The 13523-nt window shown below is 37.4% G+C and overlaps 1 protein-coding gene across 1 annotated transcript in view; it reads left to right on the top strand.

Annotated features, from left to right (window-relative positions):
- The window catches only part of LRRIQ1 (leucine rich repeats and IQ motif containing 1), a 217210-nt gene that overhangs the window by 7393 nt on the left and 196294 nt on the right, over positions 1-13523 (top strand). The window contains exon 2 of the mRNA XM_024736878.1: positions 12264-12318. The gene's annotated coding sequence lies outside the window, so the exon portion shown is untranslated. The remainder of the gene's footprint in view (positions 1-12263; positions 12319-13523) is intronic.

Raw genomic sequence — 13523 nt, 5'->3', positions numbered from 1 at the left:
AGGGAGAATATATTTTTTTTTTTTTTTTTTTTTTTTTTTTTTGTTTATTTCGGTACGCGGGCCTCTCACTGTTGTGGCCTCTCCCATTGCGGAGCACAGGCTCCAGACGCGCAGGCTCAGCGGCCATGGCTCACAGGCCCAGCCGCTCTGCGGCATGTGGGATCCTCCACGGACTGGGGCACGAACCCGTGTCCCCTGCATCGGCAGGCGGACTCTCAACCACTGCGCCACCAGGGAAGCCCCCTGACAATTACATTCTTGATTTTGCCTAAACCAGTTTGAGTTGGGTTTTCCATTTCTTGATATGAGAAAGAATTCTGATAAAATTCCCCTTACTTCCTAAATCCTCCCCCTCTTTTGAGCCAAAGGAAGGTAACTGAAGTAACTGAGCACAAAATAATAGTTGTATCCTTGGGTTCAGAATCCATGAAAATCCCTGGAACATCCCTTTGTGACTCCCTATGTGTAAGGCACTAGAAAGGATATGAATATAACAAGACAATGTCTGTGACATTAAATGCACAGAAATGAGCAGGAGACTAGAATAGGTAACAAATACTTAGCAATGAGGTAGATATTTTATTTTCACCATTTACAAATGAAAAAATTGAGATACTGAATCTAAGAAACTGCCTCAAGAGGTGATAGAAGTGATGTAGGATGGAGCTGAGAAATAAGTCACTTTGATTTACATGAACTGTGGGCCAAAAAAATAGTAGCAAATATTATATGTTGTCTGTATTAAATTCATATACAATATATACCATCTGTTTATTGTTATATCTGTTAGTAATAAAAACTGTGTAACTGTTGTTACCGTTAAGAATTTGATTAGCTTTTGTCTCTGTTTCCTAAGAGGGAAACTAAACCCCTTGGGTTTCCTTAATGATAGGAGCTTTTTGTTACTTATAGTGGGCCCTGATAGTTTATACTACTAAGGTGACTCATGGTGGGCCCCTAGTGATCTTACACTAAAAGATAATTTAGGATGATGTAGGCCACTGCAGGAAGATAAATTGTGTGATTAAAGGGTTGGAGCTTTGAGCCACAAGATATCAGCCAAAGTTCTGACCTCCAGGGAGCAGAGGGAGGTTAGAGATTGAGTTCAATCATATGGTCAATTATTTAATCAGTTTTGCCTATGTAATGAAATTGCAGTGAAAATTCTGGGCATGGAAAATCAGTGAAGCTTCTTGGTTGGTGAATACACTGATCTGATGGGAGGGTGAGGTTGCCCCCATTCAGCAGGGAAAGGACGTAGAAGCTCACTGTTCCATCCTAGAGCATGAATTCCCTTCTGCACCTCATTTTGTAATAGGGACAGAGTGCTTTCAAGATATTTTTCTTGCTGTCAAAATCAGTTGAGGTAAGTTGATGGGAAGGAGCTGCTGAGGTTCAGGTGATTATGTGATTCCAGAGTCTATATGAAGTGGATCCAGAGTTCAACTTCAGGTTATTTAATTCTTAACTCTGTTTATTCTGTCATAACATACTGGTCTAAGGATTAACGTGAGCTTTTCCTAAATCCATAAACAGGGAACACGTATTTGCATATTCATTATTTTTGATCATTTTTATGGTTTCTGAAAGAGTACTTCCTCACTTCTCCATAATACTCTACAAACAGTCTTATTTCCCATGAGAAAGGGAACTTAGAAGAAAACCACTAGCATTGCCAGGTAGTACAGAGTGCTGATTTAATGTCACTGATCATGATTTTATAGTGTTCTGCACAGGAGTAATATTCAGTATTTTCTGCAGCAAACTTCAGCTACACCAGAGCCAACATAGAGTTGGCTGCTAAGATTAAGGGAGAGATACGGGTGGTTGTAAAGAAGTTACTTATGAATCATGAATCTAATTAAGTAAAAAAAGAGGGGAAGGCAGGTGGAATGTGTGAATAATGAGGCTGTGGAGGGGGTCAATAGACAAAAGTACTACAAAGGTAAAAGAACTGTTTTCAGGGGCACTTATGAGGGCAGAGCGGCAGGAACTGAAGGCAGAGGCCAAGATATTTTTCTGGTTTCATTTTAAGTCTTCAGAGTCTAGAAGGCAAAGAAGCTCAACCACTGTAGTTGGTTGGACTTAGAAGACAAGATTTATAGCTCAAACAAGGGTAGACTCAGAGGTAAACACTAAAACTCAGTATATTTTCAAATCCTAGAGATTGAAACACAAACTTTTTAATTCTGTGACTGTTTTGTTCACAATTTATTTTGAAGTTATTGGTAGTGTTAGAAAATTTTCATGTGAAAGGCCAGTGGAGTCACATGGCACACACCTGATCCATCAGAAGTTCAGTGTCCGTGAGATTGGTTCAAGATGGCAGAATAGAAGGATGTGCTCTCCCTCTTGCAAGAACACCGGAATCACAACTAACTGCTGAACAATCATCGATAGGAAGACAATGGAACTCACCAAAAAAGATATCCCACATCCAAAGACAAAGGAGAAGCCACAGTGAGACGGTAGAGGGGTGCAATCATAATAAAATCAAATCCCATAACTGCTGGTTGGGTGTCTCACAAACTGGAGAACACATACCACAGAAGTCCACCCGATGGAGTGAAGGTTCTAAGCCTCATGTCAGGCTTCCTAACCTGGGGGTCTGGCAACGGGAGGAGGAATTCCTAGAGAATCAGACTTTGAAAGCTAGCAGGATTTGATTGCAGGACTTCGACAGGACTGGGGGAAACAGAGACTCCACTCTTGGAGGGCACATACAATATAGTGTGTGCATCGGGACCCAGGGGAAGGAGCAGTAACCCCATAGGAGAATGAACCAGACCTACCTGCTAGTGTTGGAGGGTCTCCTGCAGAGGCAGGGGTTGGCTGTGCTCACTCTGAGGACAAGGACACTGGCAACAAAAGTTCTGGGAAGTACTCCTTGGCGTGAGCCCACCCAGAGTCCACCATTAGCCCCACCAAAGAGCCCAGTTAGACTCCAGTGTTGGGTTGCCTCAGGCCAAACAACCAACAGGGAGGGAACCCAGCCCCAACCATCAGCAGTCAAGCAGATTAAAGTTTTACTGAGCTCTGCCCACCAGAGCAACAGCCAACTCTAACCACCACCAGTCCCTCCCATCAGGAAACTTGCACAAGCCTCTTAGATAGCCTCATCCACCAGAGGCAGACAGCAGAAGCAAGAACTACAATCCTGCAGCCTGTGGAATAAAAACCACATTCACAAAAAGATAGAGGAAAAAGCAGAGGGCTATGTACCAGATGAAGGAACAAGATAAAACCCAAGAAAAACAACTAAATGAAGTGGAGATAGGCAACCTTCCAGAAAAAGAATTCAGAATAATGACAGTGAAGACGATCCAGGACCTCGGAAAAAAGAATGGAGGCAAAGATTGAGAAGATGCAAGAAGATGCAATAAAGAACCTAGAAGAATTAAAGAACAAACAAACAGAGATGAACGATACAATAACTGAAATGAAAAATACACTAGAAGGAATCAATAGGAGAATAACTGAAGCAGAAGAATGGAAAAGTGACCTGGAAGACAGAATGGTAGAATTCAAGGAAGCAGAACCGAATAAAGAAAAAAGAATGAAAAGAAATGAAGACAGCCTAAGGGACCTCTGGGACAACATTAAATACAAAAACATTCGCATTACAGGGGTCCAAGAAGGAGAAGAGAGAGATAAAGGACCCGAAAAAATACTTGAAGTGATTACAGTCAAAAACTTCCCTAACATGGGAAAGGAAATAGCCACCCAAGCCCAGGAACTGCAGCGAGTCCCATATAGGATAAACCCAAGGAGAAACATGCCAAGGCACATAGTAATCAAATTGGCAAAAATTAAAGACAAAGAAAAATTATTTAAAGCAGCAAGGGAAAAACGACAAATAACATACAAGGGAACTCCCATAAGGTTAACAGCTGATTTCTCAGCAGAAACTCTACAAGCCAGAAGGGAGTGGCATGATGTACTTAAACTGATGAAAAGGAAGAACCTACAACCAAGATTACTCTACCCAGAAGGATCTCATTCAGATTCAATGGAGAAATCAAAAGCTTTACAGACAAGCAAAAGCTAAGAGAAGTCAGCACCACCTAACCAGCTCTACAGCAAATGCTAAAGGAACTTCTCTAAGTGGGAAACACAGAAAAGAAAAGGACCTACAAAAATCAACCCAAAACAATTAAGAAAATGGTCATAGGAACATACATATTGATAATTACCTTAAACGTGAATGGATTAAATGCTCCAACCAAAAGACACAGGCTCGCTGAATGGATACAAAAACAAGACCCATATATATGCTGTCTACAAGAGACCCACTTCAGACTTAGGGACACATACAGAATGAAAGTGAGGGGATGGAAAAAGATATTCCATGCAAATGGAAGTCAAAAGAAGGCTGGAGTAACAATACTCATATCAGATAAAATAGACTTTAAAATAAAAAATGTTACAAGAGACAAGGAAGGACACTACATAATGATCAAGGGATCAATCCAAGAAGAAGACATAAAAATTATAAGTATATATGCACCCAACATAGGAGCACCTCAATACATAAGGCAACTGCTAACAGCTATAAAAGAGGAAATCGACAGTAGCACAATGATAGTGGGGGACTTTAACACCTCACTTACACCAATGGGCACATCATCCAAACAGAAAATTACTAAGGAAACAAAACCTTTAAATGACACAATAGACCAGATAGATTTAATAGATATTTGTAGGACATTCCATCCAAAAACAGCAGAATACACTTTCTTGTCAAGCCCACAGAACATTCTCCAGGATAGACCACATCTTGGCTCACAAATCAAGCCTCAGTAAATTTAAGAAAATTGAAATCATATCAAGCATCTTTTCTGACCACAACGCTATGAGATTAGAAATGAATTACAGGGAAAAAAACTAAAAAACACAAACATGTGGAGGACAAACAATACGTTACTAAATAACCAAGAGATCACTGAAGAAATCAAAGAGGAAATCAAGTAATACCTAGAGACGAATGACAATGAACACACGATGATCCAAAAGCTATGGGATGCAGCAAAAGCAGTTCTAAGAGGGAAGTTTATAACTATACAAGCCTACCTCAAGAAACAAGAAAAATCTCAAATAAACAATCTAACCTTACACCTAAAGGAACTAGAGAAAAGAAAACAAAACCCAAAGTTAGCAGAAGGAAATAAATCATAAAGATCAGAGCAGAAATAAATGAAATAGAAACAAAGAAAACAATAGCAAATCTCAATAAACCTGAAGGCTGGCTCTTTGAGAAGATAAACAAAATTGGTAAAACATTAGCCAGACTCATCAAGAAAAAGAGGGAGAGGACTCAAATCAATAAAATTAGAAATGAAAAAGGAGAAGTTACAACAGACACCGCAGAAATACAAAGCATCCTAAAAGACTACTATAAGCAACTCTATGCCATTAAAATGGACAACCTAGAAGAAATGGACAAATTCCGAGAAAGGTATAACCTACCAAAACTGAACCAGGAAGAAATAGAAAATCTGAACAGACCAATCGAAAGTAATGAAATTGAACTGTGATTAAAAATCTTCCAACAAACAAAAGTCCAGGACAAGATGGCTTCACAGGTGAATTCTATTGAACATTCAGAGAAGAGCTAACACCCATCCTTCTCAAACTCTTCCTAAAAAGTGCAGAAGAGGGCTTCCCTGGTGGTGCAGTGGTTGAGAGTCGGCCTGCCAATGCAGGGGACACGGGTTCGTGCCCCGGTCTGGGAAGATCCCACATGCCGCGGAGCGGCTGGGCCCATGAGCCATGGCTGCTGAGCCTGTGCGTCCGGAGCCTGTGCTCTGCAATGGGAAGACCACAACAGTGAGAGGCCCACGTCCCACACAAAAAAAGAAAAAAACAAAACAAACACACAAAAAACTGCAGAGGAGGGAACACTCCCAAACTCATTCAATGAGGCCACCATCACCCTGGTACCAAAACCAGACAAAGATACTATAAAAATAGAAAATTACAGACCAATATCACTGATGAATATAGATGCAAAAATCCTCAACAAAATACTAGCAAACAGAATCCAGCAACACATTAAAAGGATCATACACCATGATCAAGTGGGATTTATCCCAGGGATGCAAGGATTCTTCAATATATGCAGATCAATCAATGTGATACAGCATATTAACAAATTGAAGAATAAAATCCATATGATCATCTCAATAGATGCAGAGAAACCTTTTGACAAAATTCAACACCCATTTATGATAAAAACTCTCCAGAAAGTGGGCAGAGAGGGAGGCTACCTCAACATAATAAAGGCCATATATAACAAACCCACAGCAAACATCATTCTCAACAGTGAAAATCTGAAAGCATTTCCTTTAAGATCAGGAACAAGACAAGGATGTCCACTCTCACCGCTATTATTCAAAATAGTTTTGGAAGTCCTAGCCATGGCAATCAGAGAAGAAAAAGAAATAAAAGGAATACAAACTGGAAAAGAAGAAGTAAAACTTTCACTGTTTGCAGATGACATGATACTATACATAGAGAATCTTAAAGATCCCAGTAGAAAACTAATTAGAGAGCTAATCAATGAATTTGGTAAAGTTGCAGGATACAAAATTAATGCACAGAAATCTCTTGCATTCCTACACACTAATGATGAAAAATCTGAAAGAGAAATTAAGGAAATACTCCCATTTACCATTGCAACAAAAAGAATTAAATACCTAGGAATAAACCTACTTAGGGAGACAAAAGACCTGTATGCAGAAAACTATAAGACACTGATGAAAGAAATTAAAGATGATACAAGCAGATGGAGAGATATACCATCTTCTTGGATTGGAAGAAGCAATATTGTGAAAATGACTATACTACCCAAAGCAATCTACAGATTCAATGCAATCCCTATCAAACTACCAATGGCATTTTTCACAGAACTAGAACAAAAAATCTTAAAATTTGTATGGAGACACAAAAGACCCCAAATAGCCAAAGCAGTCTTGAGGGAAAAAAGCAGAGCTGGAGGAATCAGACTCCCTGACTTCAGACTATACTACAAAGCTACAGTAATCAAGACAGTATGATACTGGCACAAAACCACAAATATAGATAAATGGAACAAGATAGAAATCCCAGAGATAGACCCACGCACATATGGTCAACTAATCTATGACAAAGGAGTCAAGGATATACAGTGGAGAAAAGACAGTCTCTTCAGTAAGTGTTGCTGGGAAAACTGGACAGCTACATGGAAAAGAATGAAATTAGAACACTCCCTAACACCATAGACAAGAATAAACTCAAAATGGATTAGAGACCTAAATGTAAGACCAGACACTATAAAATTCTTAGAGGAAAATATAGGAAGAATACTCTTTGACATAAATCACTGCAAGATCTTTTTTGATCCACCTCGTAGAGTAATGGAAATAAAAACAAAAATAAACAATTGGGACCTAATGAAACTTGAAAGCCTTTGCACAGCAAAGGAAACTGTAAACAAGACAGACAACCCTCAGAATGGGAGAAAATATTTTCAAACGAATCGACGGACAAAGGATTAATCTCCAAAATATATAAGCAGCTCATGCAGCTCAATATTAAAAAAACAAACAACCCAATCCAAAAATGTACAGAGACCTAAATAGACACTTCTCCAAAGAAAACATACAAATGGCCAAGAAATACATGAAAAGCTGCTCAACATCACTAATTATTAGAGAAATGCAAATCAAAACTACAATGAGGTATCACCTCACACCAGTTAGAATGGGCATCCTCAGAAAATCTGCAAACAAAAAATGCTGGAGAGCGTGTGGAGAAAAGGGAACCCTCTTCCACTGTTGGTGGGAATGTAAATTGATACAGCCACTATGGATAACAGTAGGGAGGTTCCTTAAAAAACTTAAATAGAATTACCATATGACCCAGCAATCCAACTACTGGGTATATACCCAGAGAAAACCGTAATTCAAAGAGAAACATGCACCCTTATATTCACTGCAGCACTATTTACAATACCCAGGTCATGGAAGCAACCTAAATGCCCATCAACAGATGAATGGGTAAAGAAGATGTAGTACATATATACAATGGAATAGTACTCAGCCATAAAATGGAATGAAATTGGGTCATTTGTAGAGACATGGATGGACCTAGAGACTGTCATACAGAGTGAAGTAAGTCAGAAATATATATTATCACATATATGTGGAACATAGAAAAATGGTACAGATGAACTAGTTTGCAGGGCAGAAATTGAGACATAGATGTAGAGAACAAACTTATGGACACCAAGGGGGGAAAGCGGCAGGTGGTGGTGGTGGTGGTGTGATGAATTGGGAGATTGGGATTGACATGTACAAGTACAATGAGTCACTCTTGTCATTTAAGGAAGTTTCCCATCAGTGTGGGGAACTGTTTATCAGCCAAGTTCCCAGGTGTAAGCTAAGAGGCCACCTTACATGCAGGATTTTCTAAGACTAGACCGTCTCAGGCCTACTACACTAACTCTTTCCTGCACAGAAGGTCTTCAGAAACTTTATGAGGTAAAGGATACTGCCTTTTATTCCGAGTATGAGATCACAAGTGAAAGATGCATCCATGTTTTTGTTAATAAATTAATTTATTTGATGTATACTTGTGATACGATGGGGACACTAAATCACAGTACTCAAAGCTGACCTATATGTGGACTGTGGTTGAGGCCTCAGGCTGAGAACAAATAGCTTGAAAACACCCTCATGTTCAAAAGTATAATGCAAGACATTCTTGCACGTCTTGCAAAGAGGGTGGACCAACTGAATTGGGCAAAACTTAGCCTATACCCTACAGTAAGAGTTTATGGAGTGGTGGTGGTAGAGGGCTTAAGGAAACCCATATGCTCAGAAAATGAGAGGACTATTGTTTTCATCCTGTTGGTAACACATGAATCTCCCTATAGAAGCCTAGGGAACGAGAAGGTCCACCCAGCTATGGTTGTAATATTGGGGCTTATAGATTTTAATTTAGAGAAAATAAAGATAGGTTACGTTTCTGAAAAAGCTGAATTTTCTGATGAAAAATCTACTTCTGGTACAGTGTCTATAGGTTGATCAGAGACATCAGAAATATTATAGAAAAAAGACTGGTTGGCTTTGAAATAGACCAAAAGTGAAAGATGGGAAAATGGTTTTGGCAATATTTTTAATAATATGGATGAATATATGACATGATAAACATCATATAATAATATGTGTAATAAATTGGTATGATGGGATGCAAGGTTACCTGTTTCTTGTGTTTAGTAAGAATTACTAATTAAAAGCACAGTTTCATATATCCAATAATAGTGCAGGCACGTTTGAGTTGAAAGAAAATGTCTATGCCCGAAAGTCAAACATCAATAATCTCAATTGATTTAAATTTGTTGCCCCGTGACATGCTGGCCATTTTTATTCAGTGGTATTTAGACACACTAGATAGTGATATACTTAATACAACAGGAAAATTGCTGGTTTTGTTCTTAAATCTAATCTTGTTGCTTAACTCTTTCCCAATACTTTCTGTTTTCTGGAGTTTCAATAGTAATAAAATACATTTCAAAAAGAAAAAAATTAGCATTTCCTCCCAAGTGAAATAAAATCAAATAAATGAATAAATAGTAAACAACTTACACTGAAAATCAGTTATAAAATCTGATTTACTCATAATGTGTTTATACCCTAGAAAATTGTAATGAAATGACTGAATTTTTTCATATATCTTCTTTCTAATTCCACTACATATAATAATTTAAATACTATTTATACACATACATTTACACAAATATTAAACCAATTTTCTGATTTAAAAAACTGTAGAGATTCTTACAAACATATTCTGTGGTCCAGTATCTTTTATACTTTTTCCCTGAAATAAAATGTGAAATTGGGATGAACTATTAATTAAAGAAGTGAGCAGTTCTGCATGTTTTTCATTCCATAAATCTTTTCAGACATTCAGGAGAATGTCTACTATACTTGAATACAATTAATAATAAGCTTTAATAATTTTCAACAATGATTACACACTTTGTTTTCACATTACAAATGCTCTTGTAAAAAAAAAAGTTTCCTTTTACTTTGTTTCAAATATTCAGAATATTAGCAAAGGCTAATCTTAAAATAATTTGATTTGTCAAGAAATAGCTTCTGCTTTCCCTGGTTTTATCATTTATATAGTGTTAAAACCCATTATCATTCAACAAATATTTGTAGATTTACTGGAAATATGCCATTATCCACTTTCATTTAATGGGTGACTTAAGAAGAAAAAGGAATAGAGAAGAAAAATAAAGAGGTTAAATAATGAAACATAACAGGTAGTGTAAAAAATAAAAAGTTTTTTTTTTTTTTCTTTTGTAGCCTTATATCATGGCAGTAAAAGCATTAGATTTTTGTATTTTCTGTTTGCCAGGGGCTCTTATGTCCCTGAAGAATTATTCCCCTAAGATCAGAAAGAGAAAATAAAGGCATACACATATTTTTAAAATGTTGCAAACATTAGGGCTTCCCTGGTGAGGCAGTGGTTGAGATTCTGCCTGCCGATACAGGGGACACAGGTTCGTGCCCCGGTCCGGGAGTATCCCACATGCCGCGGAACGGCTGGGCTCGTGAGCCATGGCCGCTGAGCCTGCGCGTCCGGTGCCTGTGCTCCGCAACGGGAGAGGCCACAGCAGTGAGAGGCCCGCGTAGCGCAAAAACAAACAAACAAAATATGTTGCAAATATTAAACAAACAGGGCTAACAGTGTTTCCACTGTATTCTCTTAAAATTTTGTTTCATTGAAATCCTTTTAAAGAAGTTTTTGTTCTGCCAACATCTCTTATTCAGGTGCCTGGAGAAAGGAAATGTGGGTGGCAGTGACTAACCGAACTAGCAGCTATTGTTTACCAAACAAATTTGGACAGATTTTATTTGTGATTGCCTAATGGAATCAAAACCATAGAGTACAGAGTCAGACAACCTCAGAGGGCAATGGGGGTTTTTGTTTGTTCAGTTTTTTTGTGTGTCTTTTTTTTTTTGCCACACCTTGCAGCTTGCGGGATCTTAGTTCCCTGACCAGGGATCAAACCCGTGCCCCCTGCAGTGGAAGGGCAGAGTCCTAACTACTGGACCGCCAAGGAATTCCTGGCAATAGGGTTTTATAACTGATGGCATCCTGAGTAATCTGACCCATTAAAGATCATTAATATTTATTGGCCACCTACACTGTGAAGTACTGAGCAAGGCTTTACAGGTCACTTTTGTCTCAGACCCTTTCTTCCTTCCTACTTGCTGTTTCCTCTTGCTTGAAGTGCTCTTTCCCCTTATCCTCTCATTTCCTTTGGTTCTTCTTTCAAAAGTCATTTTCTCCATGAGGCCATCTTTGTACAGCCTATTTCAAACTGCAATCTTCATAATTCCCCAACACTCCTTATTCTACTTCCTGACTTATTTTTTCTCTATAGCACTTCCCACCATCTGACATAATAATTTTGTTTATATGTTGTTGTTTGGCTCTGCTGACTTGAATGTAACCTTCATGATATTTTGTTTGCTTTGTTTTATCCACTACTCTTTCTCTAGCACTTAGAACAGTGCCCAAGAAGTAGCAGTTGCTCAATAAGTAACTGTTGAATGAGTGACTCTCCTTTTTGAAGTGCTCTCTGATTTCCTAAAGCAAACTTAGGCATTTTCCTTCTGGGTGTCCATAAAAATTATAACACGCACACAATTTATTTGTTCACATGTCAGGATGTGTGACTGACTCTGAGTTTAACTACAGGGACAGGGCTCATTACCTAGTTTAGAGAGCCCAGCGCAAAATGTGAATGTGAGGTCCCTTGTTCAAAAGTTAAGAATTTCAAGATGGCAACTGCCAAGTATTAAGCCTAGTGTGGAACTCTTCTAAAGACAGGTTGTATGCTCCTGAAGCTAGCCCTGAAGAGGAACTATACATGTTATCTATTCATCTTCATATCTCATAAGTGAGTAATGTCCCTGGTACATAGTAGGTTCTTCATAAATGCTTGTTGACTGAATGCATGCATATTTATCTGGAAGAAGAAAAGAAGATAAAAGGAATTTTTAAGTAGGTCACTTATATAGTACCATCACAAAACAGTCCTGATTTTTGGAAACATAATTAAAATGGGGAGCCTGAAGTAAGCTAAATGTATTTTGCAAGTGATATAACAACTTGCAGGGGAAGTCAGGGTTATGTGTTGCCCTTAATATTAATTCACTGTGATCCAGATTGATTTTCAGAACTTTCTACGTTTTCTATTTCAGAAATGAAAAACAAATATTGAGAGAGATATGATCTTGATCTACTCTATCTTACCAAGTAAGTCTTTATTTTATTCAAGGTGTAAAGCAACATCTTTTAAGACAATGTTTCCTAAAATCATAAAGGTGATAGATTTGATCAGTAGTGCATCTATTTTGTGATTTAACTGTAGTTGCTAAAAATAGGCAATCTAGTATCTAGAGACCTTTTTTGTTTCCTTGATACAAAAAACAAATATATCAGAGTATATTTCTATAATATTTATTTGATTACAAATAAGTTGGTTCTCAACTCCCAAGTAGGAGAGAGATTTTTGCTATCAGTGTGTTCCTGTGGCATATTTTAGAGAAAACAGGAATTTGAAAATGAGCTTTAAATCCCAAGAGAATTTCCCTTAAATTTAGAAGGCATGTCTATTTACAGGTCACTTCAGAAAAAATGGTTATTCTATTTTCTTTTGTGCTGACTAAAAAAAAAAAAAAAGTCCATAGGTCTCTGTAATCTGCAGTGTACTGAATAGACAGATGAAAAGAGATATGATTGAATTAGTAAATAAGAGTGAGCCTTCTATAGGAGCAGATCCTTCTATGCAGGATCTTCAGTTAATCTATTCTTTCTTCATTTCCTCAAGGTCAAGGCAGCCTTTTCCTATAAAGGACAGCAATGATATGATAATACCTCATATCTGTATAGCAGCTTTTATTTTTTCAAAGGACCTTTTTTCTGTTCTCACAGTATCATTGTTAGGAAGATAGAACAGGTAGGTTATTTTTATATCCTTCAGAGAATTGTGCATACATGCACAGAACAAAACTTATAAAAAAAGGGAAAAAATGACGAGAAAGTAATGAGTATGAGAATTCAACGAGTATTTAGAATAGATTATTTTTGCTATAGTTAAAAATTCATTGTTATTTTAATATTTTATTATAGCCACTAAAGTATATCCAAATCTGTCAAATTTTAAATTTATTATTCACTTGCAAGCACTTTAAGAAGAGAGAAATAAATTATTAATTCAATGTGGATGTAGTGTCATGAAGATTTTTCAATCTTTCTTTTAAATCTCCTATAAATCAGTATTGTTTCCTTAAATTTGCAAATGTAAAGTATATGTTATAATTGCTTACTTAGTGTTTTCTGAACATCATATAGGTATTTTTTCTATATAAGAAACTCAAAATATATGTGATAATTTACCATATTTTGAAATTAGCATACATGATGATATTCTCTAAATTCATAAAATAAGGTAAAGTCCT

Source organism: Neophocaena asiaeorientalis, unplaced genomic scaffold, assembly GCF_003031525.2.
Source record: "Neophocaena asiaeorientalis asiaeorientalis breed wild unplaced genomic scaffold, Neophocaena_asiaeorientalis_V1.1 scaffold134, whole genome shotgun sequence".
Classification (NCBI taxonomy): Eukaryota; Metazoa; Chordata; class Mammalia; order Artiodactyla; family Phocoenidae; genus Neophocaena; species Neophocaena asiaeorientalis.
Note: the sequence above shows the minus strand (reverse complement) of the source record. Positions and strands in the feature narration are given on the sequence as shown.